Raw genomic sequence first — 22,216 nt, 5'->3', positions numbered from 1 at the left:
CTTGGCGTGTGAGATTCAAAATCATCCGTAGATGTTATTTACTTTCAAGCTCACATGCGAGTTAATAATCTACGCTAGTTACATTTTTGTTGTTATACTAATATGTATATAATAACTAAATGACGCCAAATCCATCGCTATAATTGCTATAGCTATAATAATCAAAATATTGTATTTGAATTATTTCTGGCATGAATATACTTGCCGATTTTGACTTTGTTTCGTGCTCTTCAGACAACTGTTCCAATCTAAACGAATGAAATTGAAATTTTCTGACTGATAGGCTTACAGAAATGAATAATGGAAAACGCTGCCTCAAAGTTCTACCCCCCCCCCCACACACACACACCTCCGATTATCAAAGTTAAGCCGATTTGAAACACTAAAAGAAATTTCCTGTTTCTAAGCTATATGGAATACAATTTTGAAACTTTTTTTTTTTACTAAAAGTATTAAGAATTTAATATTTGTATAGATTCCTCTGTCAGTTTATTTAAAATAATTATTGTACTTCGTTTGACTGTTCGTTTATGTTGATAAATGCACAATATTTTATGAACGCTTCGTATAGAGAAACTTGGAAGACACGCAATACAAAATTTAAATAAATCAATTTAGATTGCTCTGAAGTGGAAGGTTTTGTTTATTTTGGGACTAGTGCGATACATAAATAGTTCACGAAGATAATCAGTCTTAGTTCTTCGAGAACATTCAACACGACCAGAATCTTTATAACAAACAACAATACCACAAAATCACAAAACAGTTCAGAAAGACTTCACCGTAAAAGAAAAATTAACTTTATTTATTCCTTATCCTTATAAGGACTGGCTTAAAGGGGCGAAGCAAGAATGCTTTTCATCTTCCCCGTTATCTGTAGAGGACAGTGTATGGATAAGGTGGTATCGAGCAATTAAAGCTCTGATCATGGCAGGAGGGTAACAGCAATAGCCGAGCCTCAGTTAGAACTTCATTGGCTACAGCATTGCCATTCATTACCCTCCAAGGTATTGGATTCCAAAGAGTCAACTTTATTTATTCCTTGGGTATTAAATACTTTTAGGTGAAAGATGAATTTTATTTTCTGGTGTGAAACAAACGCTCAGCTTATTGAACGCTTAAATTGGAATAAAAAGTTTTATTTTGGTTTTTACAATGGAGTTTATTATATCAAACAGTAAATAGAAAAAAATATGAAAATTCTTCATATTTTCATAATAATAGAAAAAAAACCATGGTACTTATCCACTATAGGTATACAACTTTTTGTGGATAGGCGTCACATAGATTTTTTTGAAAAAAGTCATCAATAGGAAACTCTAAGCGTTAACTGCAACGTGATTTTTTAAGCTACTTCTAACGTTCTGGCACCTAATATGTCGGTGGTGTGCACATCATACAAACAGTTTCTTTAAATAATGTGTTATATAATTACATTTTGCACAGACACAATCGAATCTAATCGAATGTCCATGTATTGTTTGAATTTCTTTTTCAGGTTGGCGATTCCTGATTAAGGAAACATTTTTGGAGTGGATGATCTATCGTTTAATTGTTTTTCCTTCTTTTTTTTTTTTTTTTGAGCCAACGGAAATTGCTATTCTATCATGACACAGTCATTCTTTAACTGTTCATCTATTCCTAATTCTGCCCAAGTTTAATCATCGCTATTCCTAGACGTTACTGCTATCTTGATAAACAAAGCAACAAATAGTCTACACAAGTTGAAAATCAGTAAGTTGTTAAATCTTGCAGGTAAATATAATGGAGAGATGGTTTCCGGACCATGCACAGAGCAATTACTGCAGAAAATGTTCATCTAGTAGTGATCCAGTTACGGCCTAATGACTTCTTGTCATGCCATCGTTTATTAAGAACAGCGTTCTCTCTCTCTCTCTCTCTCTCTCTCTCTCTCTCTCTCTCTCTCTCTCTCTCTCTCTCTCTGTCTGTTATTTCTCTGCCTGCAAAAGAAGTTTGTACAGGGCGTATTACTGTGCTAATTGCTTTCTTCGCGCCATATTAGCAGGAACAAGAGCAACCGGTTAATGGAAATTATGATACAATTTACATCGTCAAAGGGTTAAGTATATTCTTTTTTTTTTTTGGTTAAATTCTCCATCGAAATATTGTTTATATGGTTATATTCATTTTACAATATATTAAAAATATATTTGCTTGTCAAACGAGAAAATTTAGTTCGATTTGTTTATAAAAAGTCAAGCCTACATCAGCAATGTCTACAAGGTGAGATCTAAACGTTCCTAAATTTATCGCCGGATAACTCTACTGCAGTATAAAATTCCTCTTCCAGGCTGGCTTTGATTATCTGGAAGGCTGAAGGTCTCAATGATAAAATTGTTGATCTGTTTTGTTGTATTTTTAACTAATTTTACTCTTTATTTATAGTGGAATAATACAATTTACTAATTATAACATAGCATTACTGTGTAGTACTATAATATACTCGTAAGTTTCTCTTCACTGCAAGTAAAATAATCAGCCCAAAAGCACATGAAGCAAGAGCAGTTCTTCAAAACTGCTACTTTATTAATATAATTCATCGGAGAGGCTAGATCATCACCAATCTCTCGTAAGACATTTACTCTGTCGAATCCTATGAATGTATGAGCATATATTTTCAGCAGCTTCTTCCAAATACCATTCATACATTTTGCTATCACCTCCCTCCATACAGCATCTACACAAACAATGTAAGATATTATTCCTACCAATAATAATAATAATAATAATAATAATAATAATAATAATAATAATAATAATAATAATAATAATAATAATAATAATAATAATATATTATTATTATTATTCCCTGAAACAACAATACGAAGTTTTAAACCAACAACAACATAAAGAAGACCTTGTCATAAACGGTGTTCCAGAAACCGAATCCACAGAAAATCTCAGAGACGTAGTTCTAAAGTTAGGCCATGCAATTGACATCCCCTTACAGCATAATGATATTCAGACCATAAATCGGTTTCCCAGGAAGAACAGAAAACAAGGTTCGCCACGACCGGCACCAGTCATAGTTCGTCTGACAAGCAAGGCTACAAGAGACAATCTCATAAAAGCCAGCAGACTGAAAAAAACAGTAGTCAAGGATTTAAATGCATCGCAAGACAATACGCCAATCTTTCTATCTGAATATTTAACACCTTTCAATCAGAATCTTTTGTATCAAGCAAGAAAGGAAAAAACAGAAAAAAAGTATCAATTTTTATGGATCAAAGACGGCAAAATATTCTTGAGAAAGTCACAGACTTCAAAGTCTATACAAATAAAAAGCTCGGAAGATATAGACAGGTTGCCAGAGTGAAACAAAAGACTTTAACTTAGTTCAATAAGAAGATCTCAACACAACAAAAATGAATGTGAACCATCAGATAGATGTAATTACACCAGAATACATCAGTAATTGTACTTTAGAATCTCTTCAAGCATGGAAACAAAACACAGTACAAGCGAGAGGTCTCTCAATCTTGCATATTAACATCAGAAGCATCCGAAAACATTGGTTATTATTACAGGCTTATCTGAGAAATTACACTGATATTATTGATATATTGATCTTACAGAAGTATCCATAACTAATGACGAAGCGACTGCTTTCCAAATTCCCGGCTTCCAACAACATAGATCATGCCGCCAAACAAGAAGACTTTCCAACACAAAAAACACACAGAACAGCAAAACCACTACAATCACTCAGGTTGAAACAATACGATACCTTGGAATTTACCTCGATGCAGATATGAACTGGAATAGCCATATAAAACATCTACACAACAAACTCCGAACAATAAGTGGCAAACTCTACAGATTAAAAGACATAGTTCCCATACGCCTAAAAACACTAATATACAAAGCACTATGCCAAAATATACTAAGATACGCTATAACAACGTATGCTTTCTGCGCACCCTACAAATTAAATAGATTAATGTCGCTACAGTACAAAATGACAAAACTGATCTTTTGGGAACAAAGAGAAAATCACGACTTTATAAACATTGCAATGGCAGAACACAAAATACTGACAGCAAAACATTTATGTCACTATGCAGCCTTGCTAAAACATTATTTCGATGCCAACTACAGGACAGTTAGAAATACATACCGTATAACAAGACCTCAGACTACTAATTATATCACATATAAATACAATAATCACTACGGAAAGGCCACGCGAAACTTCTACATCCCAGACATGATAAACAAATTACCGTTTGAATACAGAAACCTTACAAACTACAATAGCCTGAAAAGAGCTCTAAGGACATACTACGAACAAGAAACACGCTCCCAAAATACTATACAAACTTAATGAAACACAGTATATTCGCTCAGGCTTCCAGTTCAGCGACGCATCAGTACATTCCAATTTATTGTGGGGGGGGGGGAGGTGCGCGTGCGTGCGTGTGCGCGCGCGAATTTCTCAATCATAGATTCCGTAGCATCCTAACACGGCAAAAAAAAAAAAAAACACAATACATAATAACCAACTGGTGTCATCCTCAGATAAGCTTACATTTAAGCTTCGAGGATGAAAGGGAAAAAAAATTAGTTCTCATCCAAGGTGTATCATATGTAACCAAATGCATGTAATGTACGTATCACAAGAAAACCAATGTATGTATTATATGTAAACCAATGTACGTAATGTAAATATCATATGTAAACAAATGAATGTAATGCATATAATAATTATAACAAATGTATGTAATGTATATAATAACTGTAACAAATGTATACAATGTAAAAAAAAATAAAATAAAATTATTTTAAAAGTAAATCATGAGTTTACACCGTATGTTTGTGAAAATAAGGACACATAATATTCAGATTGCATATGTGTAAATACTGTTGTATAATCACACCTTTTCAAACTTGAAAAAAAAAAAATAGTAAACCACAACATGTAATATTATACAACTTATGTAACTCTGAACAATATAATTGTAAATTATTATTATGATTGTTATATAAAAAAATAACTCTGAACAATATAATTGTAAATTATTATTATGATTGTTATATAAAAAAAACTGTTATCATCATTACTATTTAAATCTCATTATATGTAGCACAAAGTGCTGAACCTTGTAAAATAATATACTGAATAGATGATCATTGTACATATGTAAATATTTGAAAGAACAATAAAAATTATTATTTAAAAAATCATTTTGGGCGTGCAAGTATTTGTTATGCACAATTGTATTCATAATAATGTATTATAAATATTATAAATATTATATATGTAAAAAATTATTGTATGTAATTTATCTGAGAAATAATAAAATGTTAAAAAATATATATATATTATTAAAAAAAATAAAAAAATTATTATTATTATTATTATTATTATTATTGTTAATAAATGTTTTCAAGGCAGCAATAACACCATCGTCCATGGGTTGCAGATACGAGATGGTAATCAGTGAACCTGTTAATGGGATAGCCGTCGTAAGTCGAGGACTGACTGCAGTGATAAAAAAAAAAAAAAAAAAAAAAAAAAAACGTATTTCACCCACTGTATTAACGAACTATAGGTTTACAATATTTCTTGTGTGGCAGTCACATAAAAAAAAAAAAAAAAAAAAAAAACCTCGGTCCCTCTATTGTCAGAAAGTTTTTCTCCCCGTGTTACTATTAAAAATGCTTTTAATGGAAAATATTGCTGAGTTTTTCGCAGACTACACTTCATTAGTGACTTCATTTTCCGCCAAAACATTTCCTTTAACATAACGTAGTTCCTCTATTGAATGCGTATAGTATCCCATGATTCCATCGTAGTCTGTTAGTGTGCTGGCGAAGGTTAGAGACTGGTGACCACTTGCAATAAGAACCAGAATGTAACCGTTGCACATGTTAGTACCAAGGTCATTTGCAGCCATTTTAGAGCTCAATATATTTGTTTAATAAATGGACTTATATTTTATGTATAATAAATGAATAATGAAAACATAAAGCACTGCAATAACCTTTTTGGAAAAGAAGTCGCAGAACAGTGATGATCGAAACTTCTTGTATTATACTAATGAAATTGAAACGTTTTTTGACATGCTGCAAATATACAATTTGTTTGGTTGCATGGCACCAATAAATTTTCATATTTTAATTATTTATTTAAATATAGCAAAAATGGATATCCAAATGGTATTATTAAGAATTAAACTAGAATAGTACGTCGCATCGTATTCAAAATTATGCATGTATTCAAATTTTCACCTCTTGAATAATGATGACAATACAGTTGTCCTAGACATCCCATAATGCAAAGTCTTCTATTATATTCCATTATTTTTTGTCTATTAATTCGTCAAAGACTTTAATAATCTATAGATTCCAACCGATTCTGTAAATTATATTCTCATCCTTTTTTCGATGATTTGTTTCAGTGTAAATACATCGTCAATGCAACTTCGCTCTTTCCTAAATCCAGTCTATAAAAAAATCTTACTATATAATAGTACTTTAATTTAAAATCTTACTATATGCTATGTGGTATCTTCTATTTAAAAACCTTACTATTACTATATAACATATATTATGCTGTAACTACAATTTAACTTCTTGCTATAACATGCTAATAAACATTTCCCTCTAATTTTCACTCCTATTCTTAAAGATTTACATTATTTCCGCAATTTTCATTCTTCTGGTTGGTATATTATTACAAAAAACCCGAAAGTATTATATTATATATATATATATATATTTATATATATATTATATATATATATATATTACATATATTATATATATATATTATATTACAAAAAACCCGAAAGTATTATATATTTATTACAAAAAACCCGAAAGCATTATATTTTCAGCAACCTAGTTAAAACACACAGTCCTTATAGTCCTTATAAGGACTGGCTTAAAGGGGCGAAGCAAGAATGCTTTTCATCTTCCCCGTTATCTGTAGAGGACAGTGTATGGATAAGGTGTTATTAAGCAATTAAAGCTCTGATCATGGCAGGAGAGTAACAGCAATAGCCGAGCCTCAGTTAGAACTTCATTGGCTACAGCATTGCCATCCATTACCCTCCAAGGATATTGGATTGAATGAATCCTAAAACACACATACCTGAAATTAAATAATTTATTATTATTTCATGTATAAAATAAAATGGTGTATTAATAAATTTTAATTAATTGTTTGAAATTTTAAAATAATTGAAAAATATCTTATTTTAGTAGTAGTATACTATTATATTTTATAGAAAAATATATCCGTATACTATTTTAATTCAATCTAGAGTAAACACATCAATTTTATAAATTTCTTAAATTCCAAAGTTAATAATGGTTCTTATAATAATATTAAATTACAGATATTTGTTCAAATACATAATTTACGTATAGAAAACCACGGAAAACACGGATTACGTATAGAAGCCACGGATTATAAGTCCTAACTTGTTAGATACAGTTATAGTGTGGCATCAGTTTTGAGATTCGAGCATAGCCTATGAGCTGTACTTTGTCACCCCCACCCCCCTCGGGACCTAAACCTTGGTTCTGTAAACGTTTTTAAGAAGCTCAGATGTTCTGATTCATTAAATTTTGCATATATGAAATTCTGATTAGTCTGAATACTTTTTGTGTAGTAAGGGACTTTAGCTTATTAAAACTGGAAAAAAAAAATCAACTGACTCAATAAATAACTTGCGGGATTGATATTAATTAAAACTAGTTATTAATTTCAACAATCAGTTTTAATGAATTTGTTGGAATTGCTGCCAACAACTCAGGCCACATGCTCAGTTGCGTTACAGTTTTGTGTGATCGAATGGCTTTGTGAGCCGTAGTTATTTGGACCACCAGATATGACTTGTGACCTATTTGAAAAGTCTTATGATGATCACCTGATATGAACTATGACTTAAAAAAAAAGGGGGGGGGGATTAATACAATGTAAAATGAGTATCAGTAATTAAGAAATCCCCAAGGATGATGATCCAAAAGAAAGAAAAATAGTTCATATTATACTTCCCCGTTTTACATCCCTGTTGCTATAAATATCACATAATTATTATTCCCGATAATCCTTCCGCTTATGTGCGCGTGTCAGCCTGCAATTAAGAACAGATTAGGTCGTGTAGCTTCGCAGTGTTACATGTCGACATATTTTTCTCCAACCGACTCCTCAAATCCTCGTTCGTTTTATTTACATAAAGTGTTAAGCTGGCAGTTTAAGGCCAAAAGTAAACGCAACTTTCAACAAGCTAAGTCGACACACACACACACAGAACTGCTTCACTACTTTCCTTAATCCTCCACGCCTTGATCCTTTATAGCTACCAAAGTTTACTCTCCAGAAGACACGACCCACTTCTCCCAAGTCATAAACGGAAAGTAGTCAACTAGCTTCATTTTGCAAAACACTCAACTGTGAGAGAGAGTTACAGTTTTGAAAAGACTTATTAAACGAAATGAACTGAAGCTTGGTGGGTATTTGATTTCTACGTAAAGAAGCTCCAAACTTTTTTTTTTCGGCTAAAAAAACGAAATTCATCATTGGCATGCTCATAAAGGCTGGAAATAACTTCAGGTTTTGTGTACTTTGAGATTACTTGAATACGAGTATATCTGCAAATAGTAATCTGTAGCTGATCAGCTAATTTCAATTATATTTCTTTATTTCTTTGAAAAAAAAATTAAAAAAACTTAAGGAATATATATATATATATATATATATATATATATATATATATATATAGTACTGATTTTGATAAAGTTGACACATTCGTTATGATAAGCTTACCTGAGGTATTTCTAGTGATGAAATAGCACATACTGTGGTCATTAAAAATGTTGAACATTATTCAGACATCCAATGGACAGCACAAAACAGAAATAACAGGTGCGTATACAAATAAGATGATTTCTATATCTCCAAGCTCATTGACAATAGTTAAAAGATTATCAAGATTAGATTATCAAGAACAATTACAGGAAAAACAATCTTACGCACAAACGAGTTTAAAATATAATCTTAGTTTATGAACGGTACTTAAGCAATAAGGAAATTTAATCAAATTCTGATATTGACGTAATATTGTTAAGAGTCATCTCTGGGAAAATGACCTTCCCTCCCATGCAAAATACTGTTAGATTGTCTTCGAGTCACGTAATTAGGAAGAAAGGTTTGGTTTGCTTCCTGGTTGCATGTCCGGTTGTTTGAGATAATTCAAACATCTTACGTTCATATTTCCTGACATTGAAACACGAGGGTATGGACTCATCACCGTAAAAAGGCAGGGTGAACTACCTTTGTCGTCCTGTATTACACAATTGATCCCATTCTTCCTTAACGTAATCTCTACTTCTAGCTTTACATCATTTCTATATATTATTACTATAATTATTATCACATGACACGTTCATGGTGTCCCAGGACTCATCAAGGGAGGTCACTCTACATTATACAATATTAGACTATGGGTATTACGCTATTTTCTATCAACAGAGCCAACGAGAGATGGTTAAGCCTCTGGTGGGAAAAAAAAAAAAAAAAAGAAACGTATGCAACATTTGGGTCCTCAATTGGGCGTTCTCCAAAATTGACAGTAAAATCGCGAAATACTTATTGTTTTTTGATCAGTTAATAACCAGAACGTGGAAATAAAGAAAAGACGTTTAATTTCCGTACTTTTAAAAATGCACTCTTTTAGGTTTTCACTGGATATGAAACTCATATTTCATATGAATGCGAAGCAATCCATTTGCTGCTCGGCTTCATGGAAAACATGAAGCATGCATGCAGTTACTTCCGTATTTTTAAACGCATATTTTCTAATTGCATATTACTTCTAAATCCTTACCTATATCTTTTTAAAAAAGAATACGGAACTAACTGCTTGTTTACCAGTTGAATTACTTCTAAATACCTATGCTTATGCCCTTGAAATAAATACGGAACTAATTACACATTTTCTTATTGCATTGACCTCTCCACATTTTCCATGAAGCCAATTTCAACCTCCGCGCTGTGCGTTCCTAGAGCTGTGCTTGTAACTATTCACCTTAATTGGTATGTTCACTGGCCGGTTTTAATTTGCATATATCTGTAATCTTCACTTTCTGTATGGGTTGTTTAAAGAGTGAGCCCAATGGGAATTTAATTTAAATAATTCAAAAGAAAATCTAATTATGATTTCAAATGACTTCTAAAGTTAATAGTTTAAGATAAGTGTCATTCAAACTAGTTTTATCATATATTTCTGGAAAATTATTTTATTTTCCTCTGAAATAATAATGCAACTTATATTTATGTATAAACTGAAATTAGCTTTTTTTAAAGTCATTTAAAAAGTCTGTAAAATTATAAAAATATAACAGATACCTATTAATTTAATTAATAGGTATAAATTACATCATAATGTAATTTATTAATGGACCACGGAGCTAGATGGATTGATTCATTCAATCCATGTTACCCTCCTGTTACCCTCCTGTCATGATCAGAGCTTTAATAGCTCAATAACACCTTATCCATACACTGTCCTCTACAGATAACGGGGAAGATGAAAAGCATTCTTGCTTCGCCCCTTTAAGCCAGTCCTTATAAGGATATAAGGACTAATGGACCACAGATTAGAGAATTAAGATAAAGAATATCTGTTTCTTCGTAACTCACTCAGAAGGATGAGCTCATCGCCCGTAGAAATGCAAATATTTCTTTGGAATAAAAAGCTTTTTCCATTGAAGATGTGCTAGAAAGTGTCATACAGAGGATCTCTCCGAATAACGCATGGTTTGTCATTTAGCAAACGGACGTTCGAGGGGCTCTGTGGGGAAAAAATTTACAACTTCAATAGAAAGGCTGCGAACGAAGGAAACTGAGGACGGATCTAAGAACCACGAGGCCTAGTTTGAGTAATGATGTCTTAGGTTGGCTAATGGCCATTCACACTCTATACCCCGTTTCTCACTGGGATGGTCGGGATAAGAATAGCTCCACTGCAGCCCATGCATGTCGTACGAGGCGACTAAAATGGGTACCCAAGGGTAATGGATGGCAATGCTGTAGCCAATGAAGTTTTAACTCAGGCTCGGCTATTGCTGTTACCCAGCCATGACCAAAGCTTATAGCTAAATAACACCCCATCCACACAATTTCTTCAATCAGATGAAGGATAAAGAATCGAGAACTCAGTCCATCTCCCCTTCCCCCCAAATGTTACAATGTATTGGAGATACCAAATGAAATTAATAAGAATTTAAGAATTAAAATATATTATTAGTAGTAGAAGTGCAGTAGCGAACAAATTACGAACAACTGTTAATGCGATTTTAAACGAGACAGGTTTCTTTTCTCAGTACTAAGAGATCAGCAGGTCGTTGCTGTGAAAACTAACACACGTGATTAAAAGAGGGCAGGAAACTGCTGTCAGTCATTTCCGATCTGGGAATTCTCGCAATTCAGGGCGTGGTAAGCACTGGTTTTTGTAATATCACGAAAAAAGTATCTTCGTTGAAAACAACGAACTCTGCTGACCTCTTCTCGTCAGCAAGAATCTGGAGGTGGAGCTGCATTGAAAATATTCTTCTAAAGAGCATGTTCTGGTTATATATTGAAGAATGCATTAATATTTACTCATCCGTTGGTTTTATTTATTTATTTTTCTTAACTGCTGTTGGTTTCAGCTAATGAGCAATTTTCTTATATTCAGTAATCCTTTGATAATAATAACAATCGAAATTGCCATCAGGAAGGTAACACCTTTTTAATCGGAGCAGGGGGGGGGGATAGAGGCTCCAGATCGTGGACGTATAACTGTCCAAATCAGTCAGCTAGAAAAGTAATAATAAATACTTATTTGGGTTAAAGAAGCAAACTTCTTACGACCTTGCAATCTTAATGCGTTTGGTAATTCTACTGTTTTCAGGTATATCATTCAGAGAATGAGGACAAATTCATGGGTGGTCGCATCCTTGCAAGGACTGCGCAAGGATTAAATGCGAATCGTTTTATGATGTTTTTGTATGCTTATGAAAAAATTAACAAAAATATTTTTGTTAATTGATATAATTGTACACATACGCTGTCTCATTCCCTTTAAATCACACTGTCAACTGCTAGCTGGTGAACGCTTTTTATTTTAGCTGAAAATAAAAATATTGTAATAAAAAGTATTTACGATCCACGGTGACACATAGGGTTTAAACAGCCTTGCCTAATCCCCACTGGAGTAAAAAGCGTTAGGGGATTTATTTTATTTTGGTTTATAACGACACCACATATAAAAACTGATGTATAAAATTATCACAATTCGTAGAAGCCAAAGTCTATAGAATTAAATTATAATTAAATAATTTGTGTATAAAGTTTACTATAGATTCATATAGATATAAAGTATTTAATTGCGTTTTTTTTAGATTCTAAATTAGGGCTTTGATAGAAAATATTTTAGTTACTCTTTACTATCAAAGCCTAAAAGTTTTGTTATAAAAGAAAATAATTTAATATAATTATTTACAGTTTTCTGATTATAACGTTCATAAATTTATTATTATTATTATTTGAACAATTTGGTTTTCGGCAATACCATAGTACTATCCAACAAATCCTCAGAATAGTTGAATATATTACCACCAACTACAAACTGGCATCAATACACTGGAGCTGTTTTTCTTGATTTATCCAAAGCATTTGACAAAATATGACACTTCGGATTGCTACATAAACTTATCTCAGCCGGTTATTATTATTATTATTATTATTATTATTATTATTATTATTATTATTATTATTATTATTATTATTATTATTATTATCTGAGACCTCCAGGGAGTCAAGGCCTCATCGAGGGAGGCTGTAAATTACCCAACCCAACTATCATACCTACCCTTGAATTTATTCGCACTAGATGCACTCACTACACCTAAGGGCAAATTATTCCACTCACTCACTGCTCTCTGTGAGAAAAACCTAGCTCTTACCCCTTTCTTGACTGCAAATAAATATAACTTCCATGGATGCCTCCTGTGTTCTCTCCCCACCTTCCATATAACGAAAAATTTCATCAGTTGAAATGCTATAACACCCATTCAAAAGTTTATAGACCTCTATCATATCACCCCCCTCTTTCTCCTGTCAACCAGAGTCTGTAATTCACATACTCGCAATCTGTCCTCATAATCTAAATCCCATAATCCGGATATAATCTTTGTAACTCTTCTTTGCACCCTTTCCACAGTTTCTTTATCCCCTTGGAACCTGGGAGACCAAATCTGCGCACAGTAATCCAAGTGTGGTCTTATCAAAGCCTTGTAAAGAGGCAAAATTAATTCCTTATCCTTACATGTCAAGGTTCGCTTCAAAATAGCAATTATCCTCTGAGTTGTATTTGCAACTTTTGCTATGTGACCTTTGAACTTTAAATTCTTATCCACCAATACACCAAGATCCCTTGCCTCTTCAGTTTCTTCTAGCATAATCCCGCTAATATAATATGCCGCTGGATCTCTAATCACGCCAAAGTGCATAACTTAACACTTACTAACATTAAACTGATAGTCATTTTCGTTTGCCCAGATTTCCAGTCTATTCAAATCATTTTGTAATTGCTGAATATCAGTAGCATCCCTGATTGGCCTGCCTATCTTCGCATCATCAGCAAACAATTGCAAATCTGATGAAAGATCCAGCTTGATATCATTAATATAGAGATTGAACAATAATGGCCGCAAGGACTGAACTCTGAGGTACACCACTATTTACCTTAAATCTGGCAGATTCACACCCATTGTATACCACTTTTTGATATCTGTCTGTCAACCATCCCCTGATCCAAGTCAATAAATTATGTTCCAATCCCATATTCTCCAGTTTACACAACAGCCTATCTTGTGGTATCCTATCAAATGCCTTAGAAAAATCCAACATTATCATAGTGTATCCATTCCCTTTATCCAACTCGGCCGTAACATTGCTTTAAAATATGAGCAAATTGCTAAAACATGACCTTCCTTTAGTAAACCCATGCTGTTCCTTGCAGAGTATAGAATGCTTGTCTACCCATTTCTGTATGCTAGTTCTTACCAACTTCTCTAAAATCTTCGCTACCACACCAGAGATGCTAATAAGTCGGTAATTATACACATTAGTTTTTGCACCACCCTTCTGCAATGTACATCATATATTCATTCATACATACATTCATATCATACATTCCTTCCATTCCTGTGGTATCATTCCTGAGCTGAGACTCAAGTTATACAAATGTGTGAAAGGCCTAGCCAATTCAGCTGAACATCAATTTAAAAAAAGGGCAGATATTCCATCTATCCCTATTGACAAATTCTTATTCAGGTTATGCAAGAGCTCTTCAACCTCATTTTCATGAACCTCTAACTCTTCTTCCAACGTAGCAGTAGCACCATGCTACATACACCTGGTTGATATATCGTAGCAAAGTGAGCACTCATTAACTGAACAATCTCCTTAGCTTCTGACACTTGTGTACCATCTGCATTCAACAAAGTTATTCTTCCACATTCATTCTTTCTTTTGCTTGCGACATAACGATAAAATTCTTTTGGATCGCCTTCTACAGAATAGAAACATGCAAGCCAAGATAAATGATACTACCTCCTTCCAGCGCCATATCTTGGCCGGAGCACCACAGGGATCCCTACTGGCTCTATTACTGTTCTCTATATACATTTCAGATATTTCGCACAACCCATTGTCATCCATCATGGGCCTATTTGCGGACGATACAACATTATTAGTCAGATCTCTTCGGCCACACCTTGTTGCTAAAAAGCTACAAGAAAACCTTCTAAAGTTAGAGAAATGGTTCTCCAAATGGAGACTACAAGTAAATACCTAAAAGAGCTCATTCTCTTCACGAAAAGATCGATATCTCCTGCAGGAGACGTCTTACTATTCATTACTAAAATCCCTTGGCAGACAGAAACAAAATATACCTTGGTGTCGTGCTCTACAAAAAAATAACTTTTAACTAGTACATCAAGACTACGTGTTCAAAAGCATTTAAAGCCATTGCTCAGATCCACTCCCCTAATCAACAGGAACAGCAAGCTAAACATCAGAATCAAATTGCTTTTATACCAGCTGCTGATTCGTCCCATAGTCACTTACGCTTCTCCGGCCTGGAGCCATACCTCTAATACTAACATTCTCAAACTGCAACGTGTACTAAACAAGTGCCTGCGAATGATTCTAAACCCTCCATGGTTCGTCAGAACCAAGCAACAACTTCATACAAACGAGATACAAATATTTCATATATTTTCTATTTCCTACAATCTAAAGATTGAAGAAAAAAAGAAAGCTTTAGCCCCAACGATCTAGTTCAGCAAGCTGTAGACTATGATTCAACGGATATATTCAAACATAGAAGACCAAAAGCTATTTTAACCCCCTGTGGCGATGCATAATCTCCATGCCCATTCAGGGCGAGCAAACTGCTCACAAAATTTTTCCCTCACTGTAGCCGTAACAGATAGCGGGAAATATGAAAAGCATCTTGCTTCACCCCTAAAGCCATTAATGTCAAATGTCACTCCGCGAAGATTATACGTGTACAAGCAATATCTTTATCTCTTTATCGCATAAATAGATGCCATTCTAAATAGCATTCGAATCTGATTTGAATTGTCATCTTCTTCAGTATTTCGACAGTTTATGTTATTTAGTTCAACAATTTCTGATGCTTATGCATTATAATCTGTAGTATGGTATTCATACACATTTATATTCTCTTGGAAAGGCTTAGACGTTGGTTATGCATTTTTTACTAAGTAATTTAAGGAAATTACAACGTCACTAGGGTATACATTAAAATAAATTTTAATATACTTCAATATTTCGGCAATTTTCAAGAAACTTAAGAACAAGACACGTACACGCAGGCACAACAAACAGTAAATGAGGAAGAAGCAGGAAGCTATTATTTCTCCTAGAGTTCTGATGGTGCCCCCTAGCAGGCAATGTTGGTATTCTTGGGTGATTGGGCTGAAGGTCTTCTGATGTAGGTTTCCCAAATTTGAGGCAGTCTCATGTAGCCAAATTTGTTGAGGTTTGGATTGTTTCTTAGGGCTGAAGCTGATTCTATGAAAAGCCTTTCATATTTGTATTTACTACGGTGTATTACCGTGGCTTTCTTCCACCGTATTCTATGGCAGATATATAGCGCATGGTTAGCAAGACCAGAGTGGCTGTATTGGTGAAACTGGATGTAGTCCCTGTGTTCTGAAATTCTGATATTTGCTGTCCTGCCTGTTTGGCCAAAGTAGGACAGCTTGCAGCTGCAAGGGATCTGGTATACACCAGGTAGGTCTATGGGTATACTTCTAGTATCCCCTAGACCTACCTGGGGGTATCCCCCTAGACCTGGCTGGTGTATATTTACTACGGTAATACACTGTAGTAAATACAAATATGAAAGCCTTTTCATGGAATCAGCTTCAGCTCTAAGAAACAATCCAAACTTCAACAAATTTGGCTGCATGAGACTGCCTCAAATTTGGGAACCTACATCAGAAGACCTTCAGCCCAATCACCCAAGAATACCAACATTGTCCGCTAGGGGGAACCATCAGGACTTTAGGAGAAATAATAGCTTCCTGCTTCTTCCTCATTTACTGTTTGTTGTGCCTGCGTGTACGTGTCTTGTTCTTAAGTTTCTTGAAAATGGCAACGTGACGTTACCGAAATATTGAAGTATAATAAAATTTATTTTAATGTATATCCTAGTGACGTTGTAATTTCCTTAAATTACTTAGTAAAAAATACACATCTATAGTTCAACAGTTTCTGTAATTTATATTTATAATAAAAATTAAAATATTTTGTATTATTTGAATCTCGAAATAATTTAATTTTTCATAAATCACTTCTGTCGAGTTCAGAATGACTGTTGAATTTCCTTTGTCCGCTTTGGTTATTAATAAATCAGTTCTGTGTAAAAATTTTAAGAACCACTAATAGGGTATCTAGTATTTTTTTTTTTTTTTTTCAGTTTCCCATTATTAGGTACTAGCTTAAAATGGTGTGTACAAGTTCATACGTGCAGCTGCTTGCTGAAGTCAGGGTAACCCATATTTCATTTTCATATGAAAAAAAAAGGGGGGAGGGGGGAAGCACAACGGCTACTATTGCATATTATGTAAGAGGCAAACATTAGTTGGTATACTTTAGTTTCAAGATGCTTAAGTGCTACCAGCGCGTTAGTATTTGCCTTCCCAAGCTTATAACAAGGTTACCGTCAATTTAAGGACACCGCTTTCGCTCTGTGTGTTGGTGTCTATTCTTCCAGAGGTCACTCGTAACAAATGACCTGGAACAGTCGCAAAGATCGGGGTCTCGACGGTAATATTGCGAAATTTAATCCTGTAGAAGGATAAGATGTGTTTTGCTCTTATGAGTAAAAAGTGGGTCAGTTTGTGTGTGTGTGTGTGTGTGTGTGTGTGTGTGTGTGTGTGTGTGTGTGTGTGTGTGTGTGTGTGTGTGTGTGTGTGTGTGTGTGTGTGTGTGTGTGTGTGTGTGTGTGTGTGTGTGTGTGTGTGTGTGTGTGTGTGTGTGTGTGTGAAAGGAATATACATTCGATACCAAGAACTGGTCTGCTATATTTACACATTACGAAGGACAGAACTGAGTTAAAACAGAAATCAGGCAATAGTTTCGATAAAATCATAATGACTAACCCGTCTCCTAGAAGACTTATTTTCCTGTCTGGAGAAAGCAATACGAACAAATAAAACGAATGAGTAGTTGGCATTCTACTTTCATTTCCTTTAAGGAACTTTTCTTTGTCAACAAACCATCATAGAGCCCATCAATAAATTGCACGATGCCTTCGCATTTTTACATCTGTTATTATTCCCAACTATATCAGTCACATAAAATATAAAAAGATCACCTCCATCAAAGCATTGTGTAATTTATGGAAGATCCTTTGAAGCAAAAATATTAAAGGACAAGTCTGTATGTCTAGCTGCCTATTTTAATCTCGTGAAACACGATGGATTTAGATAAATTTAGTTTAATTAAAAATTCCTTGCTATGTAGTGAAGTTGGAATAATGATGGGATATTTTACGCTCTTTGATTTCGATTTTCGTCAGGACGAGAGGAAGTTTTAGGTGGGCTTTTTTAAACTGAAAGTGAGTTCTGAAGCAGGATTATCCCCTCTAGGAAACTCTTATTTTCATCCCTCATACAGGCAAGTCGACAAAAAAAAAAAAAAAAAAGAAGAAGAAGACGTTAACGGACAAATACTGTTAGTGGGCGGCATAGCTTGTGGATTAGTTCAGAGAATGGATTATGTAGTGTAGAATATCCGCCTTGGACTTGGAGACGCCGCTATATTAGACTGTTTAATGTTTGAATGTTTTGCTATACTGTGCTTATGATAAGTAAGAAAGTGAAGTTATGGAGAAGCATGGAGACCTCATACATTTGCTATATCAAAAGCTAAGGAATGCGAAAGTTGTCTGTAAAGTCAGACAAGTTGAAGCCAAGGTATAATTATCCTATCACTTTTACACTTGAAGTTTGTTTTTCTTTTTGCATACACTATATTAAATGCCTTGATAATATTCAGTATTTAATTTATAAAACCAACATATTTATAAATCCTTCCTACTGGGATAAATATTCTAAAATGGTAGGATTAAACCTCTTTAGTTTTTATGTCATCCTATTTTGCTGTCATTATATACAAAATAGTTATCTATAATGCTTACTTTTATACTTTAATGAGATATTTTTTCATTAAGACAACTTGCTTTTATCTGTTGTCTATTTTGCTGAATGTAGTATTGCTTTTAGGCTTCGTCAAAACCAGTTAAATTCTCAATGAGCGTATCTTGTAGGAGGGGAACAAAGGACATAAGTTGTGTCTATCAGTAATTGTGATATTAATAGCACTTGTCAAGAAGGATTTTGTAACTAGCATTAAAATAGGCAGATTTCATGTATCGCATTCATTTTAGTGCATAGAATTTTTATTTACTAATTTTTATGGAATAATTAGTAAAGTACAGTCTAGTACAGTTCACGCGCGCAAATGTTGTTCAAAAGCATCTATCCAATAATATAAAAAAATGTTTAAAAATACATCAATAAACACATATATCTGAACAGGCTAATATGCAGATTAATCACAAAACATTATCCATCAAATGAAATTAGTTTCTGTCGTGTTTGAATATGAAAACTTTGAAAATGAATCTATTGTTGAGAGAAGTAGGAGGTCAACGCAGATAACCTCACGTAGTTAAAAAGTGGATTATCGCAGACTTTAATATTCATTGCTAGACTACGATGAAAGCTGACGTTGCTTTAGACTATAAGAGAAAGAGGAGGAGGATTCCTAGAAACTAGCGGCAAAGAATGCAAACTCTGTCTAGGGCGTTTAATACAGGCAGTTAGAAGCAAAGCAGAAAACTTGGCTAACACCGCATATTTTTCTCGCTTTTCCGAGGGCAGCGTTTTTTTTCCAAAAAAATAAAAATAAAAATTGAGGATAACAACATACAGGCGGCTTTCGAAAAGCTGTGTTATGTTGCTGATATAAGTTTCGAAAACCAATTATATTTTACTGGTATCCTAAAAATATATCCTTTCTTTTAAAAATTATATATTGATTTAAAGAATTATATTTTAAATAACTCCTATCTGTATCACAAGTTATTAAAAAACAGTCAAGGTAAAAATATCGATTTCAGAGTATTGACTAACATGCCGAATATTTGCCTTCTATTTAACTCAGGAGACGAGTGAGATTAGAGTCATCTCTGGGGTTTATTGAATAATTTATCCTAATATAAATGCAATACTATAAATAGTAGGCAATCGGAATGTATCTGACTATTTGAGACATGAAGGATTATTTTCAGTGCCGAAAGTGAATTTTGTGTTATTGAAAATCATGGTGCTGAACTATAAAAATTTTTCACTTTCTTCTTATTACAATTGTTATTTATACTTTCAGAACCATTTGAAATATTTAGTTTAAAGAATTATATTGTAAATAATTCCTTTTTGTATCACGAGTTATTTATTTATTTAAAAAAGTCAAGACAATAATATTTATATAAAAGATGATACATATTTTGGTATAGCAAACTGCGAAGGTTACTCAGAGTAGATCGCTTCCATGAAAACTGTTTTTTTTTTTTTTTTTTTGTGTTCCAGAATCTTTTCTTTTCATCAATGCAGTAGTGGTGAACAGTAAAAATTCTATTTCCTAAATATCAGAAAAACAAAATCGCAAAAGATCGAGCAATTTATATTGATTTTCGCCATTTATTCAAATTATGTGAAAAGTTGATGGTAAAAAAAAGAAATGGCTTCTAAAATTCGTGCGCGTTTGCGTTTGAATTTATATTTGAAATATGATTTTAGTTTTTTTTTTTACTGGAACACGAATTGCAAAAATTCCAGTTTATCACACACGCACGCACGCACGCACGCACGCACGCACACACACACACACACACACACACACACACACACACACACACACACACACACACACACACACACACACACACACACACACACACACACACACACACACACACACACACACACACACACACACACACACGCGCGCTTTAAAAAATTAATAAAATAAAAATCATATACATAAACAACGGAAGTTAAGTTGTTTCGAAAAACTAGTATTTGTTATTTAATAAATTATTTTTAAATAATAATAATAATAATAATAATAATAATAATAATAATAATAATAATGATAAATTATTTGATTAAAAGAGGAGAAAAAAAAACAAGTAGGTTTCTATACCCGTCTTGTTATGCTTTATCAACCATCTTTCCAGCATTTATACGAGCGGATTTATTGCCTGCGAATACTTAGAAGTATGTCCTTCAACAAATACATATTTTACTACTTCTACAAAGATAGTGTTAAGTAGAAAAGTCTTACACTAGTATTATCCTACCTCATTATTTACTCTGTCCCGACAGCCATCTCTAACAGGTGTGTGTGTGTGTGCGTCTATCTCTAAAGCCACTATCACAACATATCGCTGACTCCTCCACACACCGAACTTCCACTGCTGATCAGTCGATCGAGACCGTTTGCTACATGTATTACCTCTTCGGTTCCTTGGCAACGTTATTTACTAAAGGTTTTCGTGCACCACAACGCGACGATCCAGTTGGAAAGAAGCTAATACAAAAGATGAACATAAAAACGAGACGTAGAAGCAACCGTATAACGCTTTTCCCTGAACAACTCCGACAATGTCCCAAGAGTATAAGTCCACTGGTTAAGGCCTCTTCACACAATTGGCTCTTATAAAGCTACAATCTCATTCACTAGTTCAACTCTTAAGTTTGTCGCGTGGCGCGCGCACCGCTGTCCAAATCATATGTTCCGCGCATTGTTTGTTTCTAGTAGGTTTTGTTAGTACGTCTGTATAACTGAGACTTAAGTGCAAAGTACGGTTTGTAATTGCACGAATATGAGAGTCAACTACAGCTGTTGAGAAACTTTACTATTGTAGTAGAAAACAGAAACGAATGATACGCGCATATAAAAGATTATATCATATATACCATATCATATATTATATCATGTATCATGTATATATCACGTATATAAATATTATATATTATATCATATATATATATCATATATATATACCATATATATATATATATATATACCATATCGTCATATCATATGATATACACTGAGTTCAAATTTCGTATCAATGCAGAATGGAAAATACAGTACAGTATATGCATTTTCAATGTGCAAGGCAATTGACAATTGACAATTGACATTTATGTCTTTAAGGGTGAAGCAAGATGCTTTTCATATTCCCCGCTATCTGTCGTGGTTACAGTGAGGGTAAAATTTACGAGCAGTTTGCTCGCCCTGAATGGGCATGGAGATTATGCATCGTTATAGGAGGCTAATATAGTTTTTGGTCTTCTATATTTGAATATGTCCGTTGGCTCATATGCTGCAGCTTGTTGAATCAAATCATTGGGGTGTGTGGACGTCTTTAGAAAAAACTTGGAAGCTAAGGATTGTAGATAAGAGAGAATATATGGAATATTTGTGTCTCTATGGAGCTGGCTGTTTCTAACATACCACGGGGCGTTCAGAATCATTCTCAAGCACTTGTTCTGCACACGCTGAATCTTGATAATGTTAGCGTTAGAGGTG

General features: G+C 33.8%; 1 protein-coding gene across 1 annotated transcript in view; it reads right to left on the bottom strand.

The window, feature by feature from the left end:
* The window catches only part of LOC150106626 (metabotropic glutamate receptor-like), a 68,507-nt gene extending 47,146 nt beyond the window's left edge, over positions 1-21,361 (bottom strand). Inside the window, exon 1 of the mRNA XM_090393442.1 lies at positions 20,979-21,361. The gene's annotated coding sequence lies outside the window, so the exon portion shown is untranslated. The remainder of the gene's footprint in view (positions 1-20,978) is intronic.
* Between the last annotated feature and the right edge of the window lie 855 nt (positions 21,362-22,216).

This window comes from Typopeltis vanoorti, chromosome 5 (genome assembly GCF_054136105.1).
Source record: "Typopeltis vanoorti isolate ZY-2024b chromosome 5, IOZ_Tvanoo_1.0, whole genome shotgun sequence".
Taxonomy (NCBI): domain Eukaryota; kingdom Metazoa; phylum Arthropoda; class Arachnida; order Uropygi; family Thelyphonidae; genus Typopeltis; species Typopeltis vanoorti.
This window is presented reverse-complemented; position numbering and strand designations above follow the sequence as displayed.